We start from the raw sequence: 14,657 nt of genomic DNA on the forward strand, positions 1-14,657 counted from the left end.
ACTCAGCCGCTATTTGTCATCTGTACATCTTGTAAATTATTCATCTACCTAATGAAGGGTTACATTTGACATTGGGTGCTACAGTGGGCTTCTGTCTCCATGATTTTAATTCACAAATTTAGGTATTATTAAAACATTTTGGCAAAGTATGATATGCAAAACACAGCTACCCTGTGTGATCTTAAATACATATTCGTTCTAAGGGATATCAACTCTGAGGTCTTACCCCCCATTAGCTTTCCATAGTAAGCTAACATGCAGCTCCTTTTTTCCCCAAGATTAGGCTAGCTATGTGGGCGCCACTAAATTGACCCTCTCAAATGCCCCACAATGAATAACGGCCTGATGAATAGAAGACGTTTTCTCTCTATCCTTGCTTCATTATTGATCAAGCGTGTTTTATTCAAGAGCTACCTCTCACGTAGAAAAGTTAGCTTGTTACCCTGTCGGCTTTAATGCGGTCCTTTTTTCCTTAAAGTGAGTGTTCTCTAAAAATGCCCAAAAATCACATCACACAATCAAAAACAACGCATGAATGTGAAGTAAGAAGCGGAAAGCTACCAGAGTTTTTGCGGAATTAAAATGTCAGAATTTACGCAATTGCGTGGGGTATGGCATATGTGGTGGCAGCAGCAGAAATGTTTTTTTCTATTTACTAGTAAATATGGCACGAAATGTTGAAAATAATTTTATGAAATTAACTGAAAAACATTTCAAATAAACCTGGACACTAATACCTAAGCTCCCCGCACCATCGAACACCGTAGGATCTTTACCTGCGTGATGCCTAGGAGTAAACGCATTAGTCACACAAAGTAATGATAGTTTGCTGCCACTGCATCGCAAAACTATACAAGCAACATTACGTTATTCGAAAATATCATCACCAGGCTACGGATTTTTTGCTGTTCCGCCAATAACTAACTTCATTTTGGGACTCAAAGCCAATATGAGTAAGGTTAATTCGTACCGGTCAGAATTTTTTATGTGTCGTTGCACTCGGCTATGCTTGCATTGGATTTGGGGCACTCGGCCACGCTTGCCTTGGATTTGGGACTTAATGTAATTTTTATTTTTAAAAGGCACATTTTTGTTTTCCAACTTCAGTCTAGTCAACACTCCATGGGGTGTGTTTGAATGACGTGAATTGATGAAGATTAAAAAGAGAGAGGATGGGAAATATAGAAGTTAGAAAACGGGAACGACCAGCAATGTTTGAAGCAACTGGTGAAGGAAGACGATAAGGAGCTGAACAAGCTTGAATAGGGGAAATCATGGTTCTTAAGGGGAGCTGGTGCACAAAATGAAAATGATTTACGTGAGCCGGAATTAAAAAAAATGTAGTATAAAATGAACAAGTCGAACAGGCTGTGGGATTGAAATGGGAAAGGTCAGAGTTAGACTGTAAGATCTGAAAGTGAACATTAAGCAAGAAAATCACCTCGAGACCATCATGGTGATTTGCTGCGCTCTATAAATATCTGATTCACTGGCTGATTTAAAAGGTGTGCAGGAGATAAGAGCACATGAAAGCCAGCCTACCTGCCCAACTGTAGTACTATTTCAGTCCTGGTTTCCATAAGGGCCTAGGTGGGTGTGTGTTGTTTCCTCTCTGCAGACAGAGAGCCACCAGTCTTGCCGTCTTCCAGGATTTGGGAAATGCCCATTCCAACCTCGGGAGAGATGTAGATGATGTTTGAAGATGGTACTCCTTGCTCGAACATGACAGAGTGGCTGCCCACCCCGTCATCCCATCTAAATGCCGCCACCGACAACCGTGCAGACAGTACACAGATCTCAGTACAGGGAGGTGTAAGGCTGCTGCCTTGTTTACACGTGAGTTGCATCCCTGCTCTCACCTACTATCCAGTACCTGAGCCTTTCCGGGGAGCCCCTCTCACAGCCAGTCTTCACCCTCCATACACAGCAGCGGGAGCAGGAACAAGCACGGAATCAAAACCAGTGGTGTGCGTGCACCACAGAGGAGCGAGGGTGGGAATCAAAACCAGTGCTGCACGTGCACCAAAGAGGAGCGGGTGTGAGAGAGTGCGCTCAACAGACACCAATGGGACATGTGCGGTTACATTTCCAAAGAAATTGGGACATGCACGCACAAGCCAATAGCAGCTGACGAACACGAAAGCACACGCACAAGCGTGTGGTCAGCTTTCTGAACCCCCTACATGATTTCTCTCGCTGCACGAGTAGTGCTGCGCACTGCAACGCTAGGCGCAAGACCTAAAAAGAACAAGGTTGTGATTCTTGTCTTTCTTTCCTTTTCTCTCTCTCTCTCTCTCTCTCATTTATATAGATTCACACATATTAGTGAAGGTTGTGGGGGCGTGACTTGGCCCAGCTGCGGAATGGCTGCTTACTAGAGCGGCTCCGCCGGCCGACCGTGAATATCCGTTATTAATCCGATCAAAGGCATGTTGGACCGATCCAAGAACGGCAGCAGTTAAGTGGAGAACCTCCTGCTGAGATTCCTGTGGCGGAACAGGCACCTCACGGATTGATCAGAGCCTGAGCGCGCCGGTTTGCTCAAGCCGCCTGGGGCCTTGTGCACAGCAGCAGAGCAGGGACTTAAATTTTGGCAACATATGGGGCCCGGTCGTGACCGAGTGTGGTGCCGGGGGCATAAGCGTGAGCCAGTCGCCAGACCCGGCGTTCCGGAGGAAGAGGCCGGACGGACTGCGACTGGTGAGACAGGGATCCCCTCCCCCCTGGCACGCCGTGGAAGATTAGCCGCGGGGCCGTGAGCCTTACCGGAGGCAGCCACCCACGGCTACGGGCGCCGATAACCAGCCTGCTCTGCATCTCCGGGTTGGCGGCTGGCTAGATCTCTGAGACCGATCAGGCAGTAGGGAGGCAAGTGGCTGCGACTCCCCGCGGACGCTGAACTGTGAACGGGAGGGCTGGCCGCCATTTTGGTGATCGTCATCGGTGGAGTGCGGCCGTGGTAACATCGAGCCAGCAGCGGAGACGACTGGCTGGGCCGCCTGTCTGCAATTCGCTGGCAGTCTACACTTGGAAGACCCCTGGGGGCCGTGTGTATTCGACGGGCCGGCAGATCGGAGTTGCTGCGCGTGATGTGTCGCATCTGTGTGGCGCGGACCTCCCCACATTGGATTTGGGACTGGTGGTGGTGTCCCACACTGACCTGCTGAAATACTAGAGCTTGTGCCTGCGCTGGTGCGGGACTGGCCATTACGGCGTTTGCTGGCGTGGAGGCACAGGTGAGAGGAATAGTGGAGGGGTGGTCTGGCACACAAGTGAATTGCTGCACAATACTGGGACGCTTTGCTGGCATTTGCCTTGCGCTGTTGATTTGGCTACCATCACACCCTAGTGCCTCCTGAAGTTTGCAAGCGCATACGGCTCAAGTCCAGCACAGTTCCCAAACGGCCGCCCGACTGAGAGGCAGTGTGGTGGCACGTTGTACACAAATCCGTGCTGGCGGCACCCAGGACTTGATGAGCAGAGGCTCGGCTGCATCGGAATACCAGACTAGCGCAGCTTGAACACGCCAGACAGTGGAGGAGGTGTAGTTCAGTAACGGGGGACCAGGGAAAGGTAGCGAAGCCCACGCTGCGGCACGTTAGTGAAGCGGCGCAGAGACACTTAACGTCGCCCCGTACGCGGCCTGCAACACGACTAGCAGATTGGACGTCTGTTGCTGCGATGGGTAAACCAGAAACGAGACAGCCGAAAATTAAGTTCGAAAGGAAATCAAACAAGGCGGGTGATAGATATTGGCCACCAGGAACAGCCAACTGGATCTGCGGCACCCCTACGGCCCGAGGATGATATATGCTCAATGTTTATGGACCTGAAAACCAGCCTGCAGAGTCTGGACACCAAGATGGATACCCTGGCCGAGAGAATGGACCGCATCACACAGCGCACGGACAAACAAGAGGGAAGAGTTAGTGTGCTCGAAACGACGGTCACCGAAACTGAGGAAGGTCAGACGGAATTGGAAAAAAAAATTGCGTGGCATGGATGGCGTACTTCAGCTTATCAAACAAAAGAACGAGGATTTGGACGCGAGATCGCGCAGAAATAATATACACATCACAGGGATTGCAGAGTCAAGGGACATACAGAACATGGAAAAATATGTGGAGGAGATGATGAAAGACCTCTTTGGGCAGGATCTATCGCCGATGTTCATTATAGAACGTGCACACAGGTCACTGAGCCCGTGCCCGAAGCCCGGCGCTCCGGCACGTCCGATGCTGGCGAGAATTCTGAATTACAGAGACCGGGATGCGATCTTGAAACTCGCCAGGGAAAAGGGAGAAATCCAGTATAAAGGCAACAACATCGCCCTGTATCCGGATTTTACCATGCAAGTTCAAAATGCCCGCAGGGAGTTTATCCCTGCTAAAAAGATCTTCCAGCAGATTGGCACTCGCTATGCTCTGATATATCCTGCTAAGCTCAGAGTACAAGGGCATGGTAAACCTATGTTCTTTACGGACGCCAAGGCCGCCCTGGCATACGCGAAACAAATGGCGAAAGAACACAAACAACGTGAGGCGATGCCTGACTCTCAGCTGGAGAAATCCCTCAGTGACGTTGAGTGACATACGAAAGCAAGACACTTTGGACACTCAGATAAGTGCATAATGCGAATTATTGACACTGTTGTGGGTGGGGTAGATGGAGGGCAGGTTTATCGTGGTACATAATTCAAATGATGCTGTTTATCTCTGCGATCCAATGGTTGGGAGGGCGGTCGCTCAACACACTGACACCACTGCTTGTGCTGCCTGCGGGTCTTGAACCACTTGCCGATAGTTCGGCCACCCTGCCATAAGTGCAGGGGATTATAGCCGACTGACTCATGCACCACACAGGGAAGATTCCCGAAAGTTCAAAACCCTGGATAGACTGGTAATGGGGAGTTGTGTTAGGGTGGGTATGGACACAACCTGATTGGGGGGTTGGTGTGGGAGGGGGGTGGCGGCTAGTTCAGTTTCTCGAGTTTGGCCTGTTACACATACTGCTGCCGATTTTATGTCAATTGATATAGTGGACTAGGTCAGGTTCATATATGCGATGCAGTCTGACAGCTCTAAATGCCTGCTGCTGCTGATGTGAATGGACACGCTCCGCGTGTGGCACCACTCAAATGTATGTCCTGGAATCTGAGAGGTCTTAATGATCGCAGGAAAGTGAGGTTGATATAGTCATACCTGACAAGGAAGGAGATAGATATTTACCTCCTACAAGAGACCCATTTGTGGGAAGGTACGGTGGACACCCTTAAGAATGCACGGTGGGGAGAGATTGTAGCAGCTAGTTATCCATCCTACTCTAGAGGAGTCGCTGTACTTATACGCAGAGGGGTCCCATGGAAAACGCACACCGCCGTCATAGACCGGGAGGGCAGGTTTATTCTGCTATATGGTGTGCTGTATGGTACGCCTACATTAATTGTGAATGTGTATGGCCCGAACTCCGATAGCCCAGAATTTTTCTATGACATGTGTCGGAGGGTGCAGTCGCTGATGCCAGTGTCAATTCTGTGGGGCGGGGAATTCAATGTAGTACTGTCTTCGGTACTAGACAGAGAGGGGATCTCCCGAGAACACCATCCTAGAGCCGCCCAAGCACTAGGGGACATCATGCAGGAATTGCACTTGGTAGATACGTGGAGGGCATTACATTCCTCGGACAGGACAGGCACGGGCATACCACACCATAGTAACTCATGGTCAAGGCTAGATTATTGGCTGCTATCGGGAGATATACATACACAAGTCATCGATGCGGAGCATTATCCACGCACATTCTCGGATCAAGTGCCTGCAGTGGTGAAGCAGCGCATCCCTGAACCTTACATATAGCCGTTCGCATGGAGGTTTCCATCAGGAGCTTTACTTGACCAGGTCTTCCGGGAGGGTCTTAGAGAGAAGATAGAGGACTATTTCATGTTAAATGAGGGTTCAGTAGACTCCCCTGGTACTCTCTGGGAAGCATTTAAGATGGTAATTAGGGTGACTGTATAGCCTTGAAGACCAGGGTTTTGAAGGATATACGTACCACACTTGGGAGGCTGGAGGCAGAAATTGGTGCATTAGAGAGAGATTTTCAGACTAACCCTTCAGCGGCCACGGTGGCATCAATCAGAACTAAATTGACGGAATTCCAGGTCGAGGCGGAAAGGGAAACGGCGTATTTGTATAAATATACGCAAGCTAGGTGCTACGGTGAGGGTGACAGGGCTGGGAGGACGCTGGCGGGTCTGCTATGCACACCTTTTATCACAGAATTGCACACAGAAGATGGGGATACTGCTCGTACACCGCAACATATACTTACCACAATGGTTGATTATAAGCAACTGTACTCCACCTCAGTGAGCCCGTCAGAAGATGATATTGTAGCGTACTTGGACACACTTGCGCTAGCATGGTTTAACGATGGGGCTCGGGAGTATATGAATCTGCCGATTTCGATAGATGATGTGCGGCAAGTGATCAGCAGTATGCCGACAGGTAAAGCCCCGGGGGCGGATGGCCTGACAGCCGCCTTTTATAAGGAATATGTTGATCTATTGGCTCCTCGACTGTTACAGGTATACATGGAGGCGATGGAATCGGGTGAGCTCGCCCCTACTCTCAGAGAAGCTATGATTATAACACTGTTGAAACCAGACAAAGATCCCACCTCCACAGACTCTTATAGATCTCTATCGCTCATTAACCTCGACACGAAAATTTATGCCAAATTGGTAGCGAATAAACTGCAACCCATGCTCCCGCAAATAGCGCTACCGGATCAGTCCGGTTTTTTACCTGGCAGGGCTACGTCGCACAACCTCCGGACGCTATTCGGTGTTTTACACCACCTAGCACCACAAGTGCAGTCAGGGGTGGCTCTTCTGGACGCCACCAAGGCGAGTGATTCTTTAGAATGGAAGTTACCTTTTGTCTTGCTGACTCGTATGGGTCTTAGTCTCCCTTTTATACAACAAATCCAGATATTATACAATAAGCCTCGGGCAAGGGTCCGGATAAACGGACAGGTGTCAGACTCCTTCTCCATAACGCGCGGAACGAGGCAAGGGTGCCCACTGTCGCCGCTATTGTTCGCCATCGCCACTGAGCCGCACAGGAGTATTGGCTTTACGTCCCGAGGCCTCTTGATCTCTATGTACACGGACGATTTGTCCATATACATGGTGGACCCGGCAGACAACTTCAATTCACTAATGCGTGAAGTCATCAAATACGGGGGGCTCACAGGTATTCAAATAAACTGGGCCAAATCCACTATTCTTGCACTCACAGACGGGACGGCACCCTGCGAAACAGATTATCCAATAAAATGGGTGGAATCCGGGACTCGCTACCTAGGCATTATTATAAGCACATCCATACACGAATTGTGGCTTGATAATTATGGTAGGGTGATGGACTGGATTGAATCTAAGGTAAAAAGTTGGAGGCGCCTTCCACTGTCGCTATTGGGGCGCATCGCGCTTACTAAAATGTCCATACTGCCTAAATTGTTATATTTATTTTTGAATATACCAATGCCACTTACAGTGCCCTTCTTTTGACGTTTGAGAACGGCGATTCTGGCGCTGGTTTGGGCGGGTCGACAACCTCTGGTATCTTGGAACTTGCGGACTCTTCCTTTTGACCAGGGTGGGCTGGGGGCCCCGGATTTTGAATTATATGCTTTCAGTGCGCAGGCGCAGTTCCTTCATTTCTGGCAGCACCCAACGCCATGTCAACCACATGTCGCAATTGAGATCGACAGGTCAGCTCCGATTCTCTTGCACGCAGCGGTATACCAGCATTATAAACGTCCACAGGGCGAAATTGATACGGTGGAAGCGATTAGGTCGGCCTGGAAGGGTATAGCGAAGAGAGCGGGAGTGTCAGAGTTGTATGCCCCATCTATGCAGCTTGATGGAAATCCGCTGCTAACCCCTATGACAGACAAAGCCATTGCTTTGCGGTCTAAGGCGCATGGGCTAGAGAAGGGGGAGGACCTCTTTCCTGAGGACACATTCCTGACATTACAACATATGTGCCGGGGTCAGGCGCCCTCCCTGTCAGACGCACTGCTCTATTATCAGATTAGGTGGGAGTGCAAAGCCCGTTACCCAGAGTATCCTCCGGAACCACGCTCCCTACCTGCTCTGGAAAATGCCCTGTCCAACTCCTCCCCCAAAAAACGTATTACGCGTATCCACAGTATCACTCAAAAAAACTCTCCCATAATGTCTCCTGCGTCCAAATGCAGTTGGGAAGCAGACATGGCCACGACCATCACAGACCAGCAGTGGTCTTTCTGCTGTGCACAGCTAGAGCATTTGTCTCCTAACTATAGGCTCCGTCTGATTCATTTTAATTACCTGCCTAGGGTATATCGCACGCCAGTGCAATTAAAACGCATGAATTTGGGGTCAGACTCAAAATGCTGGTGCTGCGGATGTGTGGATGCAACATTTCTCCACTTGGCATGGTCCTGCAGGGAGGTAGCTAATTTTTGGCTAGGCGTACTCGGGCACAATGGCGAGATTGTGAGCATCTCGGTCCCGCCCGATCCATTAGTGGCGCTATTGGGCTATGTTAAGGAGACGCCGGTAGGCTCTCGCAAATTACTGGCAATGCTACTGCTCTTGGGTAAGCGACAGGTGACGGTGCATTGGAAGGGGGAGAGGCCGCCTACTGTTTCTGGTTGGTTACAGACTGTTACATATTGTAAAGATCAACTAACCCGCTATTGGGAATTGCAGCCCTGTCGCTCCGGACCGATAGACATCTGGGAACCGTATGTGTTGTGGTTGACGGCGGGAGGTGCGGATGTAGCTGTTGCTATGGATGGCTGATGTGTAGTTTATAGAGTGTTTGCTGTTGATGGGATTTTAGAGCTGATATGTGCATTGCTTAGGGAAATACTTGATATGTTTAACCTGTTCACTGGAAGTAGCGCCAGAGTCGATCTTCCTGGACGCAAACTATACTGGCAGATTGTTACATTCTGTATAGTTAAGTTTAATCTATTTTGTTATCATGTACCTTTAAGTGCATGAGCCATGTTATGTTTCCTATGATGTTCTGTGTTCTTAACAGAGCTTTCCTCATACAGCATTCTGCTGCAATTGTCAGTTGTATCCTGGACACCTCTGTGTTAAGACTTGATGCTGTGCTGTTTAATAAACCTACTTCTAACTACAAGCTTCCCTGGATTATTACAAATTTGGCGACGAAGGAAACCCTACTCCAGCCATCTACAGCACAGGAGCGGAGTTTGAACCCAATTTTACCTTTTTGGATTTGTTTGAACTTTTCTTCAAATTTGGATTGTCTGCTTACTTCAAAGGAATTTATTTGTTCGCTTTTGCTCACAAGGAATATACTTCCCTGAAGGATCTTCACTCTACTGGCTTTAGGAGAGGTATTTTCGCTACAATTTGCCATATTTTCTTCGTTTGCATCTTTCAAATTACTTGTTACCTGTGACCCGCTGCTAGCGTTCTCGCACTTTTGTGACACGGCGCACTACAAGCTACCTGGATGCCGACTTTGTTGTCCCCTTGGTAACGCATTGCGTCTGTGAAGAGAACGACTCTGACGTTTGTTACCTAGCAACCGACAACAACAAGGAACCAGTCATTCAGCGTCAGCGAACATCATCACGCAGCGTAAGAACGTCACACAGACGTCATCACGGACGTTGCGTATTTCACGTAAGGTGCCACCATTTTGCTTTCATTGTTTTGCGTTGCTTAGCAACTTCTACACGGGAGTCATTTCGTTTCTTCACCGGCCATTATAAACATTAAAGAACGTCATTGCGCAACGTGTTACGTCATCGCGCAACATTCAGAAACGTCATCACGCAACGTGACTCCATTTTGACTTGCTTTGTTTGGTTGTATCCTAGCAACCATTGCACGACGAGTTTCCTGATATCGTTTCCAGTTTACTTGACTAACATTTGAGTGGATTACTGCGGCGCTTTGGCATTATTTGACATTTTATCAACAGTTCTTCAGTTATTCTGCTCTGCTACTTTGGATTTATATATCCCTCCGTTTTCCTCCAATTGCAAGTACTTTATCATTCATTTACTGTGATACTACATTGTTCTCTTTCATTATTTTCATTTGTTTGGAAATTTTTATCATTTCTTTTATTGAGTGCATCTCATTTGTTTAATTTATTATTTCTTTTGTATCTTTGTACTATTTTAACATGCAATTTGATGCTCCAGCTAAGTTTTTACAGGTCAAGGGTGATCCTCCCATGCCTTGGTCAAGGTGGAAGGAGGAATTTTTCAACTACATGCGAGCTATAGATGGAGAACGCATGGGTGCAGAGAGGAAAAAGAGTATTTTATTACATTGTTTAGGGTCCGAGGGACAGAAGATTTTTAGAACTTTACCCCATTTACCTGTTGCTTCTGGGAGTGGTGATACCATGAATGTTTACACTGAAGCCCTTACTAGATTAGAAAAAAGGTTTAAACCTACAGCCAATATTGCTTTAAATCGCTTTAAATTCTATACCAGGGCACAAAAGCAAGAAGAATCATTTGATGATTTCCTCACTTCTTTGAGAGCGTTAAGTCTTCATTGTAACTTTGGAGCCATGTGTGATGAAATGATCCGTGATCAAATTATTGTTCACGTCAAGAAAAAGTGCAGGATAAATTGTGGTGTATAGGTGATCCTAATTTAGAAGAAACCATTGCCATTGCTAAATCAACTGAAATGTCAGAAAAGTGGATGGACATTGTTGATAAACAAGGTCCTCATTCTAGTAAAATTAATATTGATGAAGAAGTGTGTATAGTTAAATCTAAGATTGATACTAAAAATGCTTTCCCCACTCATTTCAGAACCAAAAATGCTTACAATTCTAATTATAGAAGGACAGATATTCCTAATACTTCTTTTTCATGTTTTAGATGTGGTAGCAAATCACACATTGCCTCTTTCCAAGGTTGTCCTGCCTTAGGGAAAACTTGTAATATTTGTAAAAAATTGGGGCATTTTAGTAATGTGTGTAGAGAAAGACGCTCAAATTCTCAGTATCGCTCAGGACAACTACACATGTCTTCTAACACTAGTACCTCCACTAAAGTATCTGCGCTTAATATTGCTAATGAGAATAAGCAGGATTTAGATCGTGGCTATGTAGTTTCCATTCTTCAAACTGGATGTATAATGTTAACTAGTAAGAAATCCCCAAAATGTATTTTTCAAGTTTTTACTATTATTATTTAATTATTTATTATTTAAAATCGTATATAGCGCGCAGCTACCCTTGGGCATCCCGGCGCTTTCCCGACAACATCCGATGGTAGTGGGGCACAGAATTAACGCATTATACAGGAAACAAGAAGGTTTTAAGGCCTTTGCGGAAACGCAGTGTGCAAGGCTCAGCGCATAGTTTTAGAGGGAGCGAGTTCCAAAGCTTTGCCGTATTAAATGAGAATCTTCTCCCGCCCGTGCGGGCCTTTTTAACTCTAGGAACTAGCAAGAGATGTTTCCTCTCCGATCGCAGCGTTCTACTTGCTTTGTATGGAGTAACTAGGTTTTTTAAAATGAGGGGGCCTTTACCTGAGAGGATTTTATGAGCAGTACAAAGTGCCTTAAAAGTCACTCTCTCCCGCACAGGGAGCCAATGCAGCGCCTTCAATGCCGGTTTCGCTGATTGCGTCCTCGGAATATCCATAAGCAGCCTTGCCGCTGCATTTTGGACCTGTTGAAGGGTCTTGAAGGTAGATTCAGGGGCGCCCAAAAAAATGGTGTTGCTATAATCGAGTCTAGATGTTATAAGACCCTGAATCAGCAATTTCCTCGATGTTAACGGTAGGAGAGGGAAGATTTTCCGAGCCGACCTAAGCAGGGCATAACACACTCCTGCTGTTTTCTTAGCTTGAGTGCGAAATGACAAGTTTGGTTCTAACCAGACTCCAAGGCTCTTAATCGCTTCTTTGGGGGCCGGGGGATCGCCCATGCATCCCGGCCAGCTGAGCGAAGGGAAAAGGGTAGTTTTACTCCCCAGCAGCAGTATTTCCGTCTTTGAGCCGTTTAACTTGAGGGAGGATTCTCCCATCCAAGTATGAACATCCGCCAGGCAGGAGTTCAAGGTGTCCGGATTGTCGGCCAGATGGGATAAGGAAACCACTAGCTGCGTATCGTCAGCGTAGCTGACGATTTTGATGTCATATGGGGATACTACGTCCTCCAGGGGGGCCATGTAAACATTGAATAATGTAGGGCTCAGCGAAGAGCCCTGTGGCACTCCACACTGGAGGGGAATTGATTTGGATCTCTCAGAGCCTTCCCAAACCTGGTAAGTTCGATCCGAGAGAAAAGATCTCAGCCACTGCAGGGCCACCCCAGACACCCCTACCTCAGCCAGCAGTCGAATCAACACCTGATGGCTCACAGTGTCAAACGCCGCGCTGAGGTCCAGGAGGATCACTGCCACTGACCCTCCTGAATCCAGAATACGTCTAGCTTCATCAACGACCGCCAAGAGGGCCGTGTCGGTGCCCTGACCTGGGCGGAATCCAGTCTGTGATGGCCGAAGGAGTCCATTCGACTCCAAAAAGGCTGACAGCTGCTTGTTGACCAACCGTTCAGCAATTTTGCCGAGGCCCGGCAGCAACGAGATGGGCCTAAAGTTCGACAGGTCAGTGGGGTCCAGATTGTTTTTTTTTAAAAGAGCCTTAACAACAGCCATTTTCCAAGTGGGTGGCACCACACCCTGGATAAAAGAGGCGTTCATTAGGTCTGTCACGGGAGCTGCAATGGACGCTGTTACCTGTTTGAGGAACTTCATGGGAACAGGGTCCATGGGGGAACCACTTTTAATCGAAGATAGGGTTTTGGCGACCTCGCTCACTGATACTGGGCCAAAGGTTTCAAGATCGAAAGCGGTCTCTCTGGCCTGAGTTCCCACGGTCTGCTTGCCATTGTCCTGGGATAGCCTGGGCTGGGGCAGGGAGTTTAGGATCTTCTCGATTTTTGTGTGGAAGAACTCAGCTAGTTCTGTGCTTTTTTGTTTGTCATGCGTAACAGCCGGCTCCGGAACTTTAAGCAGTTCTTTAACCACTTTGAAACTCTCCCTAGAAGAACTAGAGGCAGATTTGATGCGGTCTTCAAAAAATAGGGCTTTCGCAAGTCGCAGGGCGGACTTATAGCCCCTCATTGCAGCACGATATTCTTCTCTCCTAGAAACTTCCCAGTTCTTCCTCCATAACCTCTCCATCCTTTTACATCCCTTCCTGAGGGTGCGAAGTTCTACGGAGTACCACGGAGCCGAGCCAACTCGTTTCTCCCTCTTTTGAACTCTCTTTTTGGGAATCAGAGCGTCCAAAGAAGCGGATAACCAGTTGTTGATATTGGCATCGGCCTTAACTGGGTCCGACTCAGAAAGAGGGGGCGTGTCTTCCAGTTTAGAGGTCCAGTTATCAACCGATAATCTGGACCAGGCTCTATCCACTAGGAAGGCCTGTTTGGTACTTGTAGGCAGTAGGTCAATTTGCCAAAGTGCTGATACCATAAAGTGGTCTGACCATGGAAGGGGAAGGGCAGGCCTAGCTGTAAAGCGGGGAATGTTCGAAAACATCGGGTCGAGTAGGTGTCCCTTTTCGTGAGTGGGCCCGGAATTAATTAGGTCCAACTCACACTCTTTTAAATCGCTCTGGAGGTCCAGAGCCGTTTGGTCAGTGGGATCGTTGAAGTGAAGATTGAGATCACCTAATACCATGAAATTAGCCGTAGATGCGGCCAGGATCGTCACTGATTCCACAAGGGAAATCACAAAATTACCCAGTGCGCCCGGGGGCCGATAGATCAACAAACCTGATATTGACACTGTCGGGGATATCCTGAAAGCGAAGTGGCAGCTCTCACAGTCCGAGAGTTGGCCATTCTGTGCCCTGCAAACAAACAGGCTCCTGTATACAATAGCAAGGCCGCCCCCTCGCCCCTCTGGTCTATCCACCTGACAGATAAGGTAGCCCGGCGGAAGAGCCTCCACAATGTCCGCATCGGAACTAGGAGTTAACCAAGTTTCCGTTAGAAACAAAAGATCTAGAGCAGAGTCTTGGATGAGTAGATTAACTTCTGTCGAATGACGTGGGAGGGATCTACAATTCAGTAAACCTACAACCAGGTCGTTCTTACCTTTAATGGCGGAAAGATTCCTCCGTACCCCACCAACTGAGGGGGGAGATGGGCATTGCATAGAAGGATCATCGCTATAGGACAATGAGTGCCGAAGAGCCATGAGTTTGTCGCGCTCATAAGAGCGCCTCATGGGGTTAGATTTCGACAGAGTATCGAGCCCTAGGCCCGTCTGGGCCCGGATGGGCACAGACGGGCTGGACTCTGGCGTGACTCCGGCGCTGTGACGGCGCTTCCGCTGCGCGTCACCGCTGCGCGTCTTCATGGTAGCTTTAAATAGGGGCCTCGCCTCCTGTGTCTACTACTAATATTGAGCTTATGGTGGATTCTGGGTCCCCATGGACTATAATTACCAGAGAATATTTCAATGAAAAACTGCAATCTGTATGCAATATTTCTACTCTACAACCTTCAGATATTTTTGCGGAAGGTTTCAATGGTAATAAGATTGATATTGAAGGATTTTTGGAAGTTCCATTAAGCT

The sequence above is a fragment of the Lissotriton vulgaris genome, chromosome 5, assembly GCF_964263255.1.
Source record: "Lissotriton vulgaris chromosome 5, aLisVul1.2, whole genome shotgun sequence".
Classification (NCBI taxonomy): Eukaryota; Metazoa; Chordata; class Amphibia; order Caudata; family Salamandridae; genus Lissotriton; species Lissotriton vulgaris.